The sequence below is a fragment of the Ranitomeya imitator genome, chromosome 1 (assembly GCF_032444005.1).
Source record: "Ranitomeya imitator isolate aRanImi1 chromosome 1, aRanImi1.pri, whole genome shotgun sequence".
Taxonomy (NCBI): domain Eukaryota; kingdom Metazoa; phylum Chordata; class Amphibia; order Anura; family Dendrobatidae; genus Ranitomeya; species Ranitomeya imitator.
The window spans coordinates 611,492,332-611,505,935 of NC_091282.1; the positions used below are offsets into that span (position 1 = coordinate 611,492,332).

Consider the following 13,604-nt stretch of genomic DNA (forward strand, 5'->3'; position numbering starts at 1 on the left):
AAGGGGAAAGAGACGAGGGAGGAAGGGAGGGGAAAGAGACGAGGGAGGGAGGGGAAAGAGACGAGGGAGGGAGGGGAAAGAGACGAGGGAGGGAGGGAGGGAGGGGGAAAGAGACGAGGGAGGGAGGGAGGGAGTGAGGGGGAAGGAGACGAGGGAAGGAGACGAGGGAGGGAGTGAGGGAGAAGGAGACGAGGGAGGGAGAGAGAGGGAGGGAGTGAGGGGGAAGGAGACGAGGGAGGGAGGGGGAAGGAGACGTGGGAGGGAGGGGGAAGGAGACGAGGGAGGGAGGGGGAAGGAGACGAGGGAGGGAGGGAGGGAGGGGGAAGGAGACGAGTGAGGGAGTGAGACGAGTGAGGGAGTGAGGGAGGGGGAAGGAAACGAGTGAGGGAGGGAGGGAGGGGAAGGAGGGGAGGGAGGGGAGGGAAGGCGACGAGGGAGGGAAGGGGACGAGGGAAGGAGACGAGGGAGGGAGGGGAAGGAGACGAGGGAGGGAGGGGAAGGAGACGAGGGAGGGAGGGGGAAGGAGACGAGGGAGGGAGGGGGAAGGAGACGAGGGAGGGGGAAGGAGACGTGGGAGGGAGGGGGAAGGAGACGAGGGAGGGAGGGGGAAGGAGACGAGTGAGGGAGAGAGGGAGGGGGAAGGAGACGAGTGAGGGAGGGAGACGAGTGAGGGAGTGAGGGAGGGGGAAGGAAACGAGTGAGGGAGGGAGGGAGGGGAAGGAGGGGAGGGAGGGGAGGGAAGGAGACGAGGGAGGGAAGGCGACGAGGGAAGGAGACGAGGGAGGGAAGGCGACGAGGGAAGGAGACGAGGGAGGGAGGGGAAGGAGACGAGGGAGGGAGGGGAAGGAGACGAGGGAGGGAGAGGAAGGAGACGAGGGAGGGAGGGAGGGGAAGGAGACGAGGGAGGGAGGGAGGGGAAGGAGACGAGGGAGGGAGGGAGGGGAAGGAGACTAGGGAGGGAGGGAGGGGAAGGAGACGGGGAAGGAGACGAGGGAGGGAGGGGAAGGAGACGAGGGAGGGAGGGAGGGGAAGGAGACGAGGGAGGGAGGGAGGGAGGGGAAGGAGACGAGGGAGGGAGGGGAAGGAGACGAGGGAGGGAGGGGACGAGGGAGGGAGGGGAAGGAGACGAGGGAGGGAGGGGAAGGAGACGAGGGAGGGAGGGAGGGGAAGGAGACGAGGGAGGGAGGGAGGGAGGGAGGGAGGGGAAGGAGACGAGGGAGGGAGGGAGGGGGAAGGAGACGGGGAAGGAGATGAGGGAGGGAGGGGAAGGAGACGAGGGAGGGAGGGAGGGGAAGGAGACGAGGGAGGGAGGGAGGGAGGGAGGGGAAGGAGACGAGGGAGGGAGGGAGGGAGGGAGGGGAAGGAGACGAGGGAGGGAGGGGACGAGGGAGGGAGGGGAAGGAGACGAGGGAGGGAGGGAGGGGAAGGAGACGAGGGAGGGAGGGAGGGGAAGGAGACGAAGGAGGGAGGGGAAGGAGACGAGGGAGGGAGGGGAAGGAGACGAGGGAGGGAGGGAGGGGAAGGAGACGAGGGAGGGGAAGGAGACGAGGGAGGGAGGGAGGGGAAGGAGACGAGGGAGGGAGGGAGGGAGGGAGGGAGGGAGGGGAAGGAGACGAGGGAGGGAGGGAGGGAGGGGAAGGAGACGAGGGAGGGAGGGGACGGAGACGAGGGAGGGGAAGGAGACGAGGGAGGGAGGGAGGGGAAGGAGACGAAGGAGGGAGGGAGGGGAAGGAGACGAGGGAGGGAGGGAGGGGAAGGAGACGAGGGAGGGAGGGAGGGGAAGGAGACGAGGGAGGGAGGGAGGGGAAGGAGACGAGGGAGGGAGGGGAAGGAGACGAGGGAGGGAGGGAGGGGAAGGAGACGAGGGAGGGAGGGAGGGGAAGGAGACGAGGGAGGGAGGGAGGGGAAGGAGACGAGGGAGGGAGGGGAAGGAGACGAGGGAGGGAGGGAGGGGAAGGAGACGAGGGAGGGAGGGGAAGGAGACGAGGGAGGGAGGGAGGGAGGGGGAAGGAGACGAGTGAGGGAGTGAGACGAGTGAGGGAGTGAGGGAGGGGGAAGGAAACGAGTGAGGGAGGGAGGGAGGGGAAGGAGGGGAGGGAGGGGAGGGAAGGCGACGAGGGAGGGAAGGGGACGAGGGAAGGAGACGAGGGAGGGAGGGGAAGGAGACGAGGGAGGGAGGGGAAGGAGACGAGGGAGGGAGGGGGAAGGAGACGAGGGAGGGAGGGGGAAGGAGACGAGGGAGGGGGAAGGAGACGTGGGAGGGAGGGGGAAGGAGACGAGGGAGGGAGGGAGGGGGAAGGAGACGAGTGAGGGAGAGAGGGAGGGGGAAGGAGACGAGTGAGGGAGAGAGGGAGGGGGAAGGAGACGAGTGAGGGAGGGAGACGAGTGAGGGAGTGAGGGAGGGGGAAGGAAACGAGTGAGGGAGGGAGGGAGGGGAAGGAGGGGAGGGAGGGGAGGGAAGGAGACGAGGGAGGGAAGGCGACGAGGGAAGGAGACGAGGGAGGGAGGGGAAGGAGACGAGGGAGGGAGGGGAAGGAGACGAGGGAGGGAGAGGAAGGAGACGAGGGAGGGAGGGAGGGGAAGGAGACGAGGGAGGGAGGGAGGGGAAGGAGACGAGGGAGGGAGGGAGGGGAAGGAGACGAGGGAGGGAGGGAGGGGAAGGAGACGGGGAAGGAGACGAGGGAGGGAGGGGAAGGAGACGAGGGAGGGAGGGAGGGGAAGGAGACGAGGGAGGGAGGGAGGGAGGGGAAGGAGACGAGGGAGGGAGGGAGGGGAAGGAGACGAGGGAGGGAGGGGACGAGGGAGGGAGGGGAAGGAGACGAGGGAGGGAGGGGAAGGAGACGAGGGAGGGAGGGGAAGGAGACGAGGGAGGGAGGGAGGGGAAGGAGACGAGGGAGGGAGGGAGGGAGGGAGGGGAAGGAGACGAGGGAGGGAGGGAGGGGAAGGAATCGGGGAAGGAGACGAGGGAGGGAGGGGAAGGAGACGAGGGAGGGAGGGAGGGGAAGGAGACGAGGGAGGGAGGGAGGGAGGGAGGGGAAGGAGACGAGGGAGGGAGGGAGGGAGGGAGGGGAAGGAGACGAGGGAGGGAGGGGACGAGGGAGGGAGGGGAAGGAGACGAGGGAGGGAGGGGAAGGAGACGAAGGAGGGAGGGGAAGGAGACGAGGGAGGGAGGGGAAGGAGACGAGGGAGGGAGGGAGGGGAAGGAGACGAGGGAGGGAGGGAGGGGAAGGAGACGAGGGAGGGAGGGAGGGGAAGGAGACGAGGGAGGGAGGGAGGGAGGGAGGGAGGGGAAGGAGACGAGGGAGGGAGGGAGGGAGGGGAAGGAGACGAGGGAGGGAGGGGACGGAGACGAGGGAGGGGAAGGAGACGAGGGAGGGAGGGAGGGGAAGGAGACGAAGGAGGGAGGGGAAGGAGACGAGGGAGGGAGGGGAAGGAGACGAGGGAGGGAGGGAGGGGAAGGAGACGAGGGAGGGAGGGAGGGGAAGGAGACGAGGGAGGGAGGGAGGGGAAGGAGACGAGGGAGGGAGGGGAAGGAGACGAGGGAGGGAGGGAGGGGAAGGAGACGAGGGAGGGAGGGGAAGGAGACGAGGGAGGGAGGGAGGGGAAGGAGACGAGGGAGGGAGGGGAAGGAGACGAGGGAGGGAGGGAGGGGAAGGAGACGAGGGAGGGAGGGGAAGGAGACGAGGGAGGGAGGGAGGGAGAAAGAGACGAGGGAGGGAGGGAGGGAGTGAGGGGGAAGGAGACGAGGGAAGGAGACGAGGGAGGGAGGGAGGGAGGAGACGAGGGAGGGAGAGAGAGGGAGGGAGGGAGTGAGGGGGAAGGAGACGAGGGAGGGAGGGGGAAGGAGACGTGGGAGGGAGGGGGAAGGAGACGAGGGAGGGAGGGAGGGAGGGAGGGGGAAGGAGACGAGTGAGGGAGAGAGGGAGGGGGAAGGAGACGAGTGAGGGAGGGAGACGAGTGAGGGAGTGAGGGAGGGGGAAGGAAACGAGTGAGGGAGGGAGGGAGGGGAAAGAGACGAGGGAGGGAGGGGAAAGAGACGAGGGAGGGAGGGAGGGAGTGAGGGGGAAGGAGACGAGGGAAGGAGACGAGGGAGGGAGTGAGGGAGAAGGAGACGAGGGAGGGAGAGAGAGGGAGGGAGGGAGTGAGGGGGAAGGAGACGTGGGAGGGAGGGGGAAGGAGACGAGGGAGGGAGGGGGAAGGAGACGAGGGAGGGAGGGAGGGAGGGGGAAGGAGACGAGTGAGGGAGGGAGACGAGTGAGGGAGTGAGGGAGGGGGAAGGAAACGAGTGAGGGAGGGAGGGAGGGGAAGGAGGGGAGGGAAGGAGACGAGGGAGGGAAGGCGACGAGGGAAGGAGACGAGGGAGGGAGGGGAAGGAGACGAGGGAGGGAGGGGAAGGAGACGAGGGAGGGAGGGGGAAGGAGACGAGGGAGGGAGGGAGGGGAAGGAGACGAGGGAGGGAGGGAGGGAGGGAGGGAGGGGAAGGAGACGAGGGAGGGAGGGAGGGAGGGGGGGGAAGGAGACGAGGGAGGGAGGGAGGGGAAGGAGACGAGGGAGGGAGGGGAAGGAGACGAGGGAGGGAGGGAGGGGAAGGAGACGAGGGAGGGAGGGGAAGGAGACGAGGGAGGGAGGGGAAGGAGACGAGGGAGGGAGGGGAAGGAGACGAGGGAGGGAGGGGAAGGAGACGAGGGAGGGGACGAGGGAGGGAGGGGAAGGAGACGAAGGAGGGAGGGGAAGGAGACGAGGGAGGGAGGGGAAGGAGACGAGGGAGGGAGGGGAAGGAGACGAGGGAGGGAGGGGAAGGAGACGAGGGAGGGAGGGGAAGGAGACGAGGGAGGGAGGGAGGGAGGGAGGGAGGGAGGGGAAGGAGACGAGGGAGGGAGGGAGGGAGGGGAAGGAGACGAGGGAGGGAGGGAGGGAGGGGAAGGAGACGAGGGAGGGAGGGAGGGGAAGGAGACGAGGGAGGGAGGGAGGGGAAGGAGACGAGGGAGGGAGGGGAAGGAGACGAAGGAGACGAGGGAGGGAGGGAGGGGAAGGAGACGAGGGAGGGAGGGAGGGAGGGGGAAGGAGACGAGGGAGGGAGGGAGGGGAAGGAGACGAGGGAGGGAGGGAGGGAGGGGAAGGAGACGAGGGAGGGAGGGGAAGGAGACGAGGGAGGGAGGGGAAGGAGACGAGGGAGGGAGGGGAAGGAGACGAGGGAGGGAGGGAGGGGAAGGAGACGAGGGAGGGAGGGAGGGGAAGGAGACGAGGGAGGGAGGGGAAGGAGACGAGGGAGGGAGGGGAAGGAGACGAAGGAGGGAGGGAGGGAGGGGAAGGAGACGAGGGAGGGGGGGAGGGGAAGGAGACGAGGGAGGGAGGGAGGGGAAGGAGACGAGGGAGGGGAAGGAGACGAGGGAGGGAGGGAGGGAGGGAGGGGAAGGAGACGAGGGAGGGAGGGAGGGAGGGGAAGGAGACGAGGGAGGGAGGGAGGGGAAGGAGACGAGGGAGGGAGGGAGGGGAAGGAGACGAGGGAGGGAGGGAGGGGAAGGAGACGAGGGAGGGGAAGGAGACGAGGGAGGGAGGGAGGGGAAGGAGACGAGGGAGGGAGGGAGGGGAAGAAGACGAGGGAGGGAGGGAGGGGAAGGAGACGAGGGAGGGAGGGAGGGAGGGGAAGGAGACGAGGGAGGGAGGGGAAGGAGACGAGGGAGAGAGGGGAAGGAGACGAGGGAGGGAGGGAGGGGAAGGAGACGAGGGAGGGAGGGAGGGAGGGGAAGGAGACGAGGGAGGGAGGGGAAGGAGACGAGGGAGGGAGGGAGGGGACGGAGACGAGGGAGGGAGGGGAAGGAGACGAGGGAGGGAGGGAGGGAGGGGAAGGAGACGAGGGAGGGAGGGAGGGGAAGGAGACGAGGGAGGGAGGGAGGGGAAGGAGACGAGGGAGGGGAAGGAGACGAGGGAGGGAGGGAGGGGAAGGAGACGAGGGAGGGAGGGAGGGGAAGGAGACGAGGGAGGGAGGGAGGGGAAGGAGACGAGGGAGGGAGGGGAAGGAGACGAGGGAGGGAGGGAGATGAGGGAGGGAGGGAGGGAGGGAGGGGAAGGAGACGAGGGAGGGAGGGGAAGGAGACGAGGGAGGGAGAGGAAGGAGACGAGGGAGGGAGGGAGGGGAAGGAGACGAGGGAGGGAGGGAGGGAGGGGAAGGAGACGAGGGAGGGAGGGAGGGGAAGGAGACGGGGAAGGAGACGAGGGAGGGAGGGGAAGGAGACGAGGGAGGGAGGGAGGGGAAGGAGACGAGGGAGGGAGGGAGGGAGGGAGGGGAAGGAGACGAGGGAGGGAGGGAGGGGAAGGAGACGAGGGAGGGAGGGGACGAGGGAGGGAGGGGAAGGAGACGAGGGAGGGAGGGGAAGGAGACGAGGGAGGGAGGGAGGGGAAGGAGACGAGGGAGGGAGGGAGGGAGGGAGGGGAAGGAGACGAGGGAGGGAGGGAGGGGAAGGAGACGGGGAAGGAGACGAGGGAGGGAGGGGAAGGAGACGAGGGAGGGAGGGAGGGGAAGGAGACGAGGGAGGGAGGGAGGGGAAGGAGACGAGGGAGGGAGGGAGGGAGGGGAAGGAGACGAGGGAGGGAGGGGACGAGGGAGGGAGGGGAAGGAGACGAGGGAGGGAGGGGAAGGAGACGAGGGAGGGAGGGAGGGAGGGGAAGGAGACGAAGGAGGGAGGGGAAGGAGACGAGGGAGGGAGGGGAAGGAGACGAGGGAGGGAGGGAGGGGAAGGAGACGAGGGAGGGAGGGAGGGGAAGGAGACGAGGGAGGGAGGGGAAGGAGACGAGGGAGGGAGGGAGGGGAAGGAGACGAGGGAGGGAGGGAGGGAGGGGAAGGAGACGAGGGAGGGAGGGGACGGAGACGAGGGAGGGGAAGGAGACGAGGGAGGGAGGGAGGGGAAGGAGACGAAGGAGGGAGGGGAAGGAGACGAGGGAGGGAGGGGAAGGAGACGAGGGAGGGAGGGAGGGGAAGGAGACGAGGGAGGGAGGGAGGGGAAGGAGACGAGGGAGGGAGGGGAAGGAGACGAGGGAGGGAGGGAGGGGAAGGAGACGAGGGAGGGAGGGAGGGGAAGGAGACGAGGGAGGGAGGGAGGGGAAGGAGACGAGGGAGGGAGGGAGGGGAAGGAGACGAGGGAGGGAGGGAGGGGAAGGAGACGAGGGAGGGAGGGGAAGGAGACGAGGGAGGGAGGGAGGGAGGGGAAGGAGACGAGGGAGGGAGGGAGGGGAAGGAGACGAGGGAGGGAGGGGAAGGAGACGAGGGAGGAAGGGGGAAGGAGACGAGGGAGGGAGGGAGGGAGGGGAAAGAGACGAGGGAGGGAGGGAGGGGAAGGAGACGAGGGAGGGAGGGAGGGAGGGGAAGGAGACGAGGGAGGGAGGGAGGGGAAGGAGACGAGGGAGGGAGGGAGGGAGGGGAAGGAGACGAGGGAGGGAGGGAGGGGAAGGAGACGAGGGAGGGAGGGGAAGGAGACGAGGGAGGAAGGGGGAAGGAGACGAGGGAGGGAGGGAGGGAGGGGAAAGAGACGAGGGAGGGAGGGAGGGGAAGGAGACGAGGGAGGGAGGGAGGGAGGGGAAGGAGACGAGGGAGGGAGGGAGGGGAAGGAGACGAGGGAGGGAGGGAGGGAGGGAGGGGAAGGAGACGAGGGAGGGAGGGGAAGGAGACGAGGGAGGGAGGGAGGGGAAGGAGACGAGGGAGGGAGGGAGGGGAAGGAGACGAGGGAGGGAGGGAGGGAGGGGAAGGAGACGAGGGAGGGAGGGAGGGAGGGGAAGGAGACGAAGGAGACGAGGGAGGGAGGGGAAGGAGACGAAGGAGACGAAGGAGACGAGGGAGGGAGGGAGGGAGGGGAAGGAGACGAGGGAGGGAGGGAGGGAGGGAGGGAAGGGGAAAGAGACGAGGGAGGAAGGGAGGGGAAAGAGACGAGGGAGGGAGGGGAAAGAGACGAGGGAGGGAGGGGAAAGAGACGAGGGAGGGAGGGGAAAGAGACGAGGGAGGGAGGGAGGGGGAAAGAGACGAGGGAGGGAGGGAGAAAGACGAGGGAGGGAGGGAGGGAGGGAGGGGGAAGGAGACGAGGGAAGGAGACGAGGGAGGGAGGGAGGGAGAAGGAGACGAGGGAGGGAGAGAGAGGGAGGGAGTGAGGGGGAAGGAGACGAGGGAGGGAGGGGGAAGGAGACGTGGGAGGGAGGGGGAAGGAGACGAGGGAGGGAGGGGGGGAGGGAGGGAGGGGGAAGGAGACGAGTGAGGGAGAGAGGGAGGGGGAAGGAGACGAGTGAGGGAGGGAGACGAGTGAGGGAGTGAGGGAGGGGGAAGGAAACGAGTGAGGGAGGGAGGGAGGGGAAGGAGGGGAGGGAGGGGAGGGAAGGAGACGAGGGAGGGAAGGCGACGAGGGAAGGAGACGAGGGAGGGAGGGGAAGGAGACGAGGGAGGGAGGGGAAGGAGACGAGGGAGGGAGGGGGAAGGAGACGAGGGAGGGAGGGGGAAGGAGACGAGGGAGGGAGGGGGAAGGAGACGTGGGAGGGAGGGGGAAGGAGACGAGGGAGGGAGGGAGGGAGAAAGAGACGAGGGAGGGAGGGAGTGAGGGGGAAGGAGACGAGGGAAGGAGACGAGGGAGGGAGGGAGGGAGGAGACGAGGGAGGGAGAGAGAGGGAGGGAGGGAGTGAGGGGGAAGGAGACGAGGGAGGGAGGGGGAAGGAGACGTGGGAGGGAGGGGGAAGGAGACGAGGGAGGGAGGGAGGGAGGGAGGGGGAAGGAGACGTGGGAGGGAGGGGGAAGGAGACGAGGGAGGGAGGGAGGGAGGGAGGGGGAAGGAGACGAGTGAGGGAGAGAGGGAGGGGGAAGGAGACGAGTGAGGGAGGGAGACGAGTGAGGGAGTGAGGGAGGGGGAAGGAAACGAGTGAGGGAGGGAGGGAGGGGAAAGAGACGAGGGAGGGAGGGGAAAGAGACGAGGGAGGGAGGGAGGGAGTGAGGGGGAAGGAGACGAGGGAAGGAGACGAGGGAGGGAGTGAGGGAGAAGGAGACGAGGGAGGGAGAGAGAGGGAGGGAGGGAGTGAGGGGGAAGGAGACGAGGGAGGGAGGGGGAAGGAGACGTGGGAGGGAGGGGGAAGGAGACGAGGGAGGGAGGGGGAAGGAGACGAGGGAGGGAGGGAGGGGGAAGGAGACGAGTGAGGGAGGGAGACGAGTGAGGGAGTGAGGGAGGGGGAAGGAAACGAGTGAGGGAGGGAGGGAGGGGAAGGAGGGGAGGGAGGGGAGGGAAGGAGACGAGGGAGGGAAGGCGACGAGGGAAGGAGACGAGGGAGGGAGGGGAAGGAGACGAGGGAGGGAGGGGAAGGAGACGAGGGAGGGAGGGGGAAGGAGACGAGGGAGGGAGGGAGGGAGGGAGGGGAAGGAGACGAGGGAGGGAGGGAGGGAGGGGAAGGAGACGAGGGAGGGAGGGGAAGGAGACGAGGGAGGGAGGGGAAGGAGACGAGGGAGGGAGGGGAAGGAGACGAGGGAGGGAGGGAGGGGAAGGAGACGAGGGAGGGAGGGAGGGGAAGGAGACGAGGGAGGGAGGGAGGGGAAGGAGACGAGGGAGGGAGGGAGGGAGGGGAAGGAGACGAGGGAGGGAGGGGAAGGAGACGAGGGAGGGAGGGGAAGGAGACGAGGGAGGGAGGGGAAGGAGACGAGGGAGGGGACGAGGGAGGGAGGGGAAGGAGACGAAGGAGGGAGGGGAAGGAGACGAGGGAGGGAGGGAGGGGAAGGAGACGAGGGAGGGAGGGAGGGGAAGGAGACGAGGGAGGGAGGGGAAGGAGACGAGGGAGGGAGGGGAAGGAGACGAGGGAGGGAGGGAGGGGAAGGAGACGAGGGAGGGAGGGAGGGGAAGGAGACGAGGGAGGGAGGGAGGGAGGGAGGGGAAGGAGACGAGGGAGGGAGGGAGGGAGGGGAAGGAGACGAGGGAGGGAGGGAGGGGAAGGAGACGAGGGAGGGAGGGGAAGGAGACGAGGGAGGGAGGGGAAGGAGACGAGGGAGGGAGGGGAAGGAGACGAGGGAGGGAGGGAGGGGAAGGAGACGAGGGAGGGAGGGGAAGGAGACGAGGGAGGGAGGGGAAGGAGACGAGGGAGGGAGGGGAAGGAGACGAGGGAGGGAGGGGAAGGAGACGAGGGAGGGAGGGAGGGGAAGGAGACGAGGGAGGGAGGGAGGGAGGGGAAGGAGACGAGGGAGGGAGGGAGGGAGGGGAAGGAGACGAGGGAGGGAGGGAGGGAGGGGAAGGAGACGAGGGAGGGAGGGGGAAGGAGACGAGGGAGGGAGGGAGGGGGAAGGAGACGAGGGAGGGAGGGAGGGGAAGGAGACGAGGGAGGGAGGGAGGGGAAGGAGACGAGGGAGGGAGGGAGGGAGGGGAAGGAGACGAGGGAGGGAGGGGAAGGAGACGAGGGAGGGAGGGGAAGGAGACGAGGGAGGGAGGGAGGGGAAGGAGACGAGGGAGGGAGGGAGGGGAAGGAGACGAGGGAGGGAGGGAGGGGAAGGAGACGAGGGAGGGAGGGAGGGGAAGGAGACGAGGGAGGGAGTGAGGGGAAGGAGACGAGGGAGGGAGGGAGGGAGTGAGGGGAAGGAGACGAAGGAGACGAGGGAGGGAGGGAGGGGAAGGAGACGAGGGAGGGAGGGAGGGAGGGGAAGGAGACGAGGGAGGGAGGGGAAGGAGACGAGGGAGGGAGGGAGGGAGGGGAAGGAGACGAGGGAGGGAGGGGAAGGAGACGAGGGAGGGAGGGAGGGAGGGGAAGGAGACGAGGGAGGGAGGGGAAGGAGACGAGGGAGGGAGGGAGGGGAAGGAGACGAGGGAGGGAGGGAGGGGAAGGAGACGAGGGAGGGAGGGAGGGAGGGGAAGGAGACGAGGGAGGGAGGGAGGGGAAGGAGACGAGGGAGGGAGGGAGGGAGGGGAAGGAGACGAGGGGGGGGGAGGGGAAGGAGACGAGGGAGGGAGGGAGGGGAAGGAGACGAGGGAGGGGAAGGAGACGAGGGAGGGAGGGAGGGAGGGAGGGGAAGGAGACGAGGGAGGGAGGGAGGGGAAGGAGACGAGGGAGGGAGGGAGGGGAAGGAGACGAGGGAGGGAGGGAGGGGAAGGAGACGAGGGAGGGAGGGAGGGAGGGAGGGGAAGGAGACGAGGGAGGGGAAGGAGACGAGGGAGGGAGGGGAAGGAGACGAGGGAGGGAGGGAGGGGAAGAAGACAAGGGAGGGAGGGAGGGAGGGAGGGGAAGGAGACGAGGGAGGGAGGGAGGGAGGGGAAGGAGACGAGGGAGGGGAAGGAGACGAGGGAGAGAGGGGAAGGAGACGAGGGAGGGAGGGAGGGGAAGGAGACGAGGGAGGGAGGGAGGGAGGGGAAGGAGACGAGGGAGGGAGGGGAAGGAGACGAGGGAGGGAGGGGAAGGAGACGAGGGAGGGAGGGAGGGGAAGGAGACGAGGGAGGGAGGGGAAGGAGACGAGGGAGGGAGGGGAAGGAGACGAGGGAGGGAGGGAGGGGAAGGAGACGAGGGAGGGAGGGAGGGAGGGAGGGGAAGGAGACGAGGGAGGGAGGGGAAGGAGACGAGGGAGGGAGGGGAAGGAGACGAGGGAGGGAGGGAGGGAGGGGAAGGAGACGAGGGAGGGAGGGAGGGGAAGGAGACGAGGGAGGGAGGGAGGGGAAGGAGACGAGGGAGGGAGGGAGGGGAAGGAGACGAGGGAGGGAGGGAGGGGAAGGAGACGAGGGAGGGAGGGAGGGGAAGGAGACGAGGGAGGGAGGGAGACGAGGGAGGGAGGGAGGGAGGGGAAGGAGACGAGGGAGGGAGGGAGGGGAAGGAGACGAGGGAGGGAGGGAGGGGAAGGAGACGAGGGAGGGAGGGAGACGAGGGGGGGAAGGAGACGAGGGAGGGAGGGAGGGAGGGGAAGGAGACGAGGGAGGGGAAGGAGACGAGGGAGGGAGGGGAAGGAGACGAGGGAGGGAGGGGAAGGAGACGAGGGAGGGAGGGAGGGGAAGGAGACGAGGGGGGGAAGGAGACGAGGGAGGGAGGGAGGGGAAGGAGACGAGGGAGGGAGGGGAAGGAGACGAGGGAGGGGAAGGAGACGAGGGAGGGGAAGGAGACGAGGGAGGGGAAGGAGGGAGAGAGGGGGAGGGAGGAAGGAGACGAGGGAGGGAGGGAAGAGATGAGGGAGGGGGAGACGAGGGAGGGGGGAGGAGATGAGGGAGGGGAGACTAGGGAGGAGACGGGAGGGGAGAAATGGAGAGGAGGGAGGGAAGGAGACGATGGAGTGAGGGAAGGAGACGAGGAAGGGAAGGAAGGACAAGGAGAAGGAGGTTGGGACAGGGTAGAAAATGATGTTAGCGTAATTAACATGCAAGGCGGGGCATCTGTAGACCACACCCCGCTGCGTGGCACCTCCTCCGAGGTCCGGCTCTGTGTTGTCGGCCGCTGCATTCACCCGTATGTTCCGCGTGCTCTGGTGTCCGGTTCTTCTTTCCAGTTACCAGTCCTGATCTTCAGCGTGACAGCAGCGCGCCCTGTTCTCGTTCCCGCGCATGACGTCACCGCTCTACGGTGCCGGAAGTGACGCCGAAGCTCTAGCGGCTATAGTGGGCGTGGGCCTTTTTCTGTCCGTCTGAGTCCCGCCCTCTTCCGTGTCTGAGTCTGATCGGCTGCGAGTTGGGACGAGATCGGAGGTGATCTTTTGTGATCCTCCTTTTAGCCGCTCCGCTCCAGCCTGCTCACTGCTGAGGTGACTGCTCGGAGGTGATCTTTTGAGGCCGCCACTCCGATGTAGAAGCTGCAGTGCTGAAGCCAGTAGATTGGAGCGAGGCCCTCAGCCCATCCCCTCCGGTGTGCACAGCTGAGCACTGAGGCGTCTAGAGCAGAGCCGATTACTGGCCCCTCCGTCACTCTCCATTCTGGTCCCTCTTCTGGCTTGTTAATGCTTATTTATGGAACTGCTCAGCTTATAGTGGCGCAGACCTCACAGCTCAAACAGAAAGGTTTTTTACTCCGTTCTATATTTTATGGATTTGGGCAAAAATTGTCCTGGTTTATAAATCAGAAATTATTATTGTGGCTTGTAATATAAATAATTCTTCTCAGCGCTGATTGTTGAGAGCGTCACCAGAATGTGCCGCCTGTCACCGTCCTGTCCTCAGCCGCAACATTGTGGGGAGAGACTTAAAAGAGCGCAACACACATAACAGCGCAACCAACAGTCATAAAAGAGCGCAACACACATCATAACAGAGCGCAACCAACAGTCATAAAAGAGCGCAACACACATCATAACAGAGTGCAACCGACAGTCATAAAAGAGCGCAACACACATCATAACAGAGCGCAACCGACAGTCATAAAAGAGCGCAACACACATCATAACAGAGCGCAACCGACAGTCATAAAAGAGCGCAACACACATCATAACAGAGTGCAACCGACAGTCATAAAAGAGCGCAACACACATCATAACAGAGCGCAACCGACAGTCATAAAAGAGCGCAACACACATCATAACAGAGCGCAACCGACAGTCATAAAAGAGCGCAACACACATCATAACAGAGTGCAACCGACAGTCATAAAAGAGCGCAACACACATCATAACAGAGCGCAACCGACAGTCATAA

General features: G+C 66.6%; 1 protein-coding gene across 3 annotated transcripts in view; it reads right to left on the reverse strand.

Moving 5' to 3' along the window:
• Positions 1-12,535, reverse strand: part of ASH1L (ASH1 like histone lysine methyltransferase) — a 116,736-nt gene extending 104,201 nt beyond the window's left edge. For 2 of the 3 annotated variants that reach the window (XR_011312385.1, XM_069725901.1), the window contains exon 1: positions 12,428-12,535. The gene's annotated coding sequence lies outside the window, so the exon portion shown is untranslated. Of the gene's footprint in view, positions 1-12,384 lie in introns of all 3 variants that reach the window. The other variant, XM_069725920.1, reaches the window with a different exon arrangement.
• Positions 12,536-13,604: the final 1,069 nt, after the last annotated feature.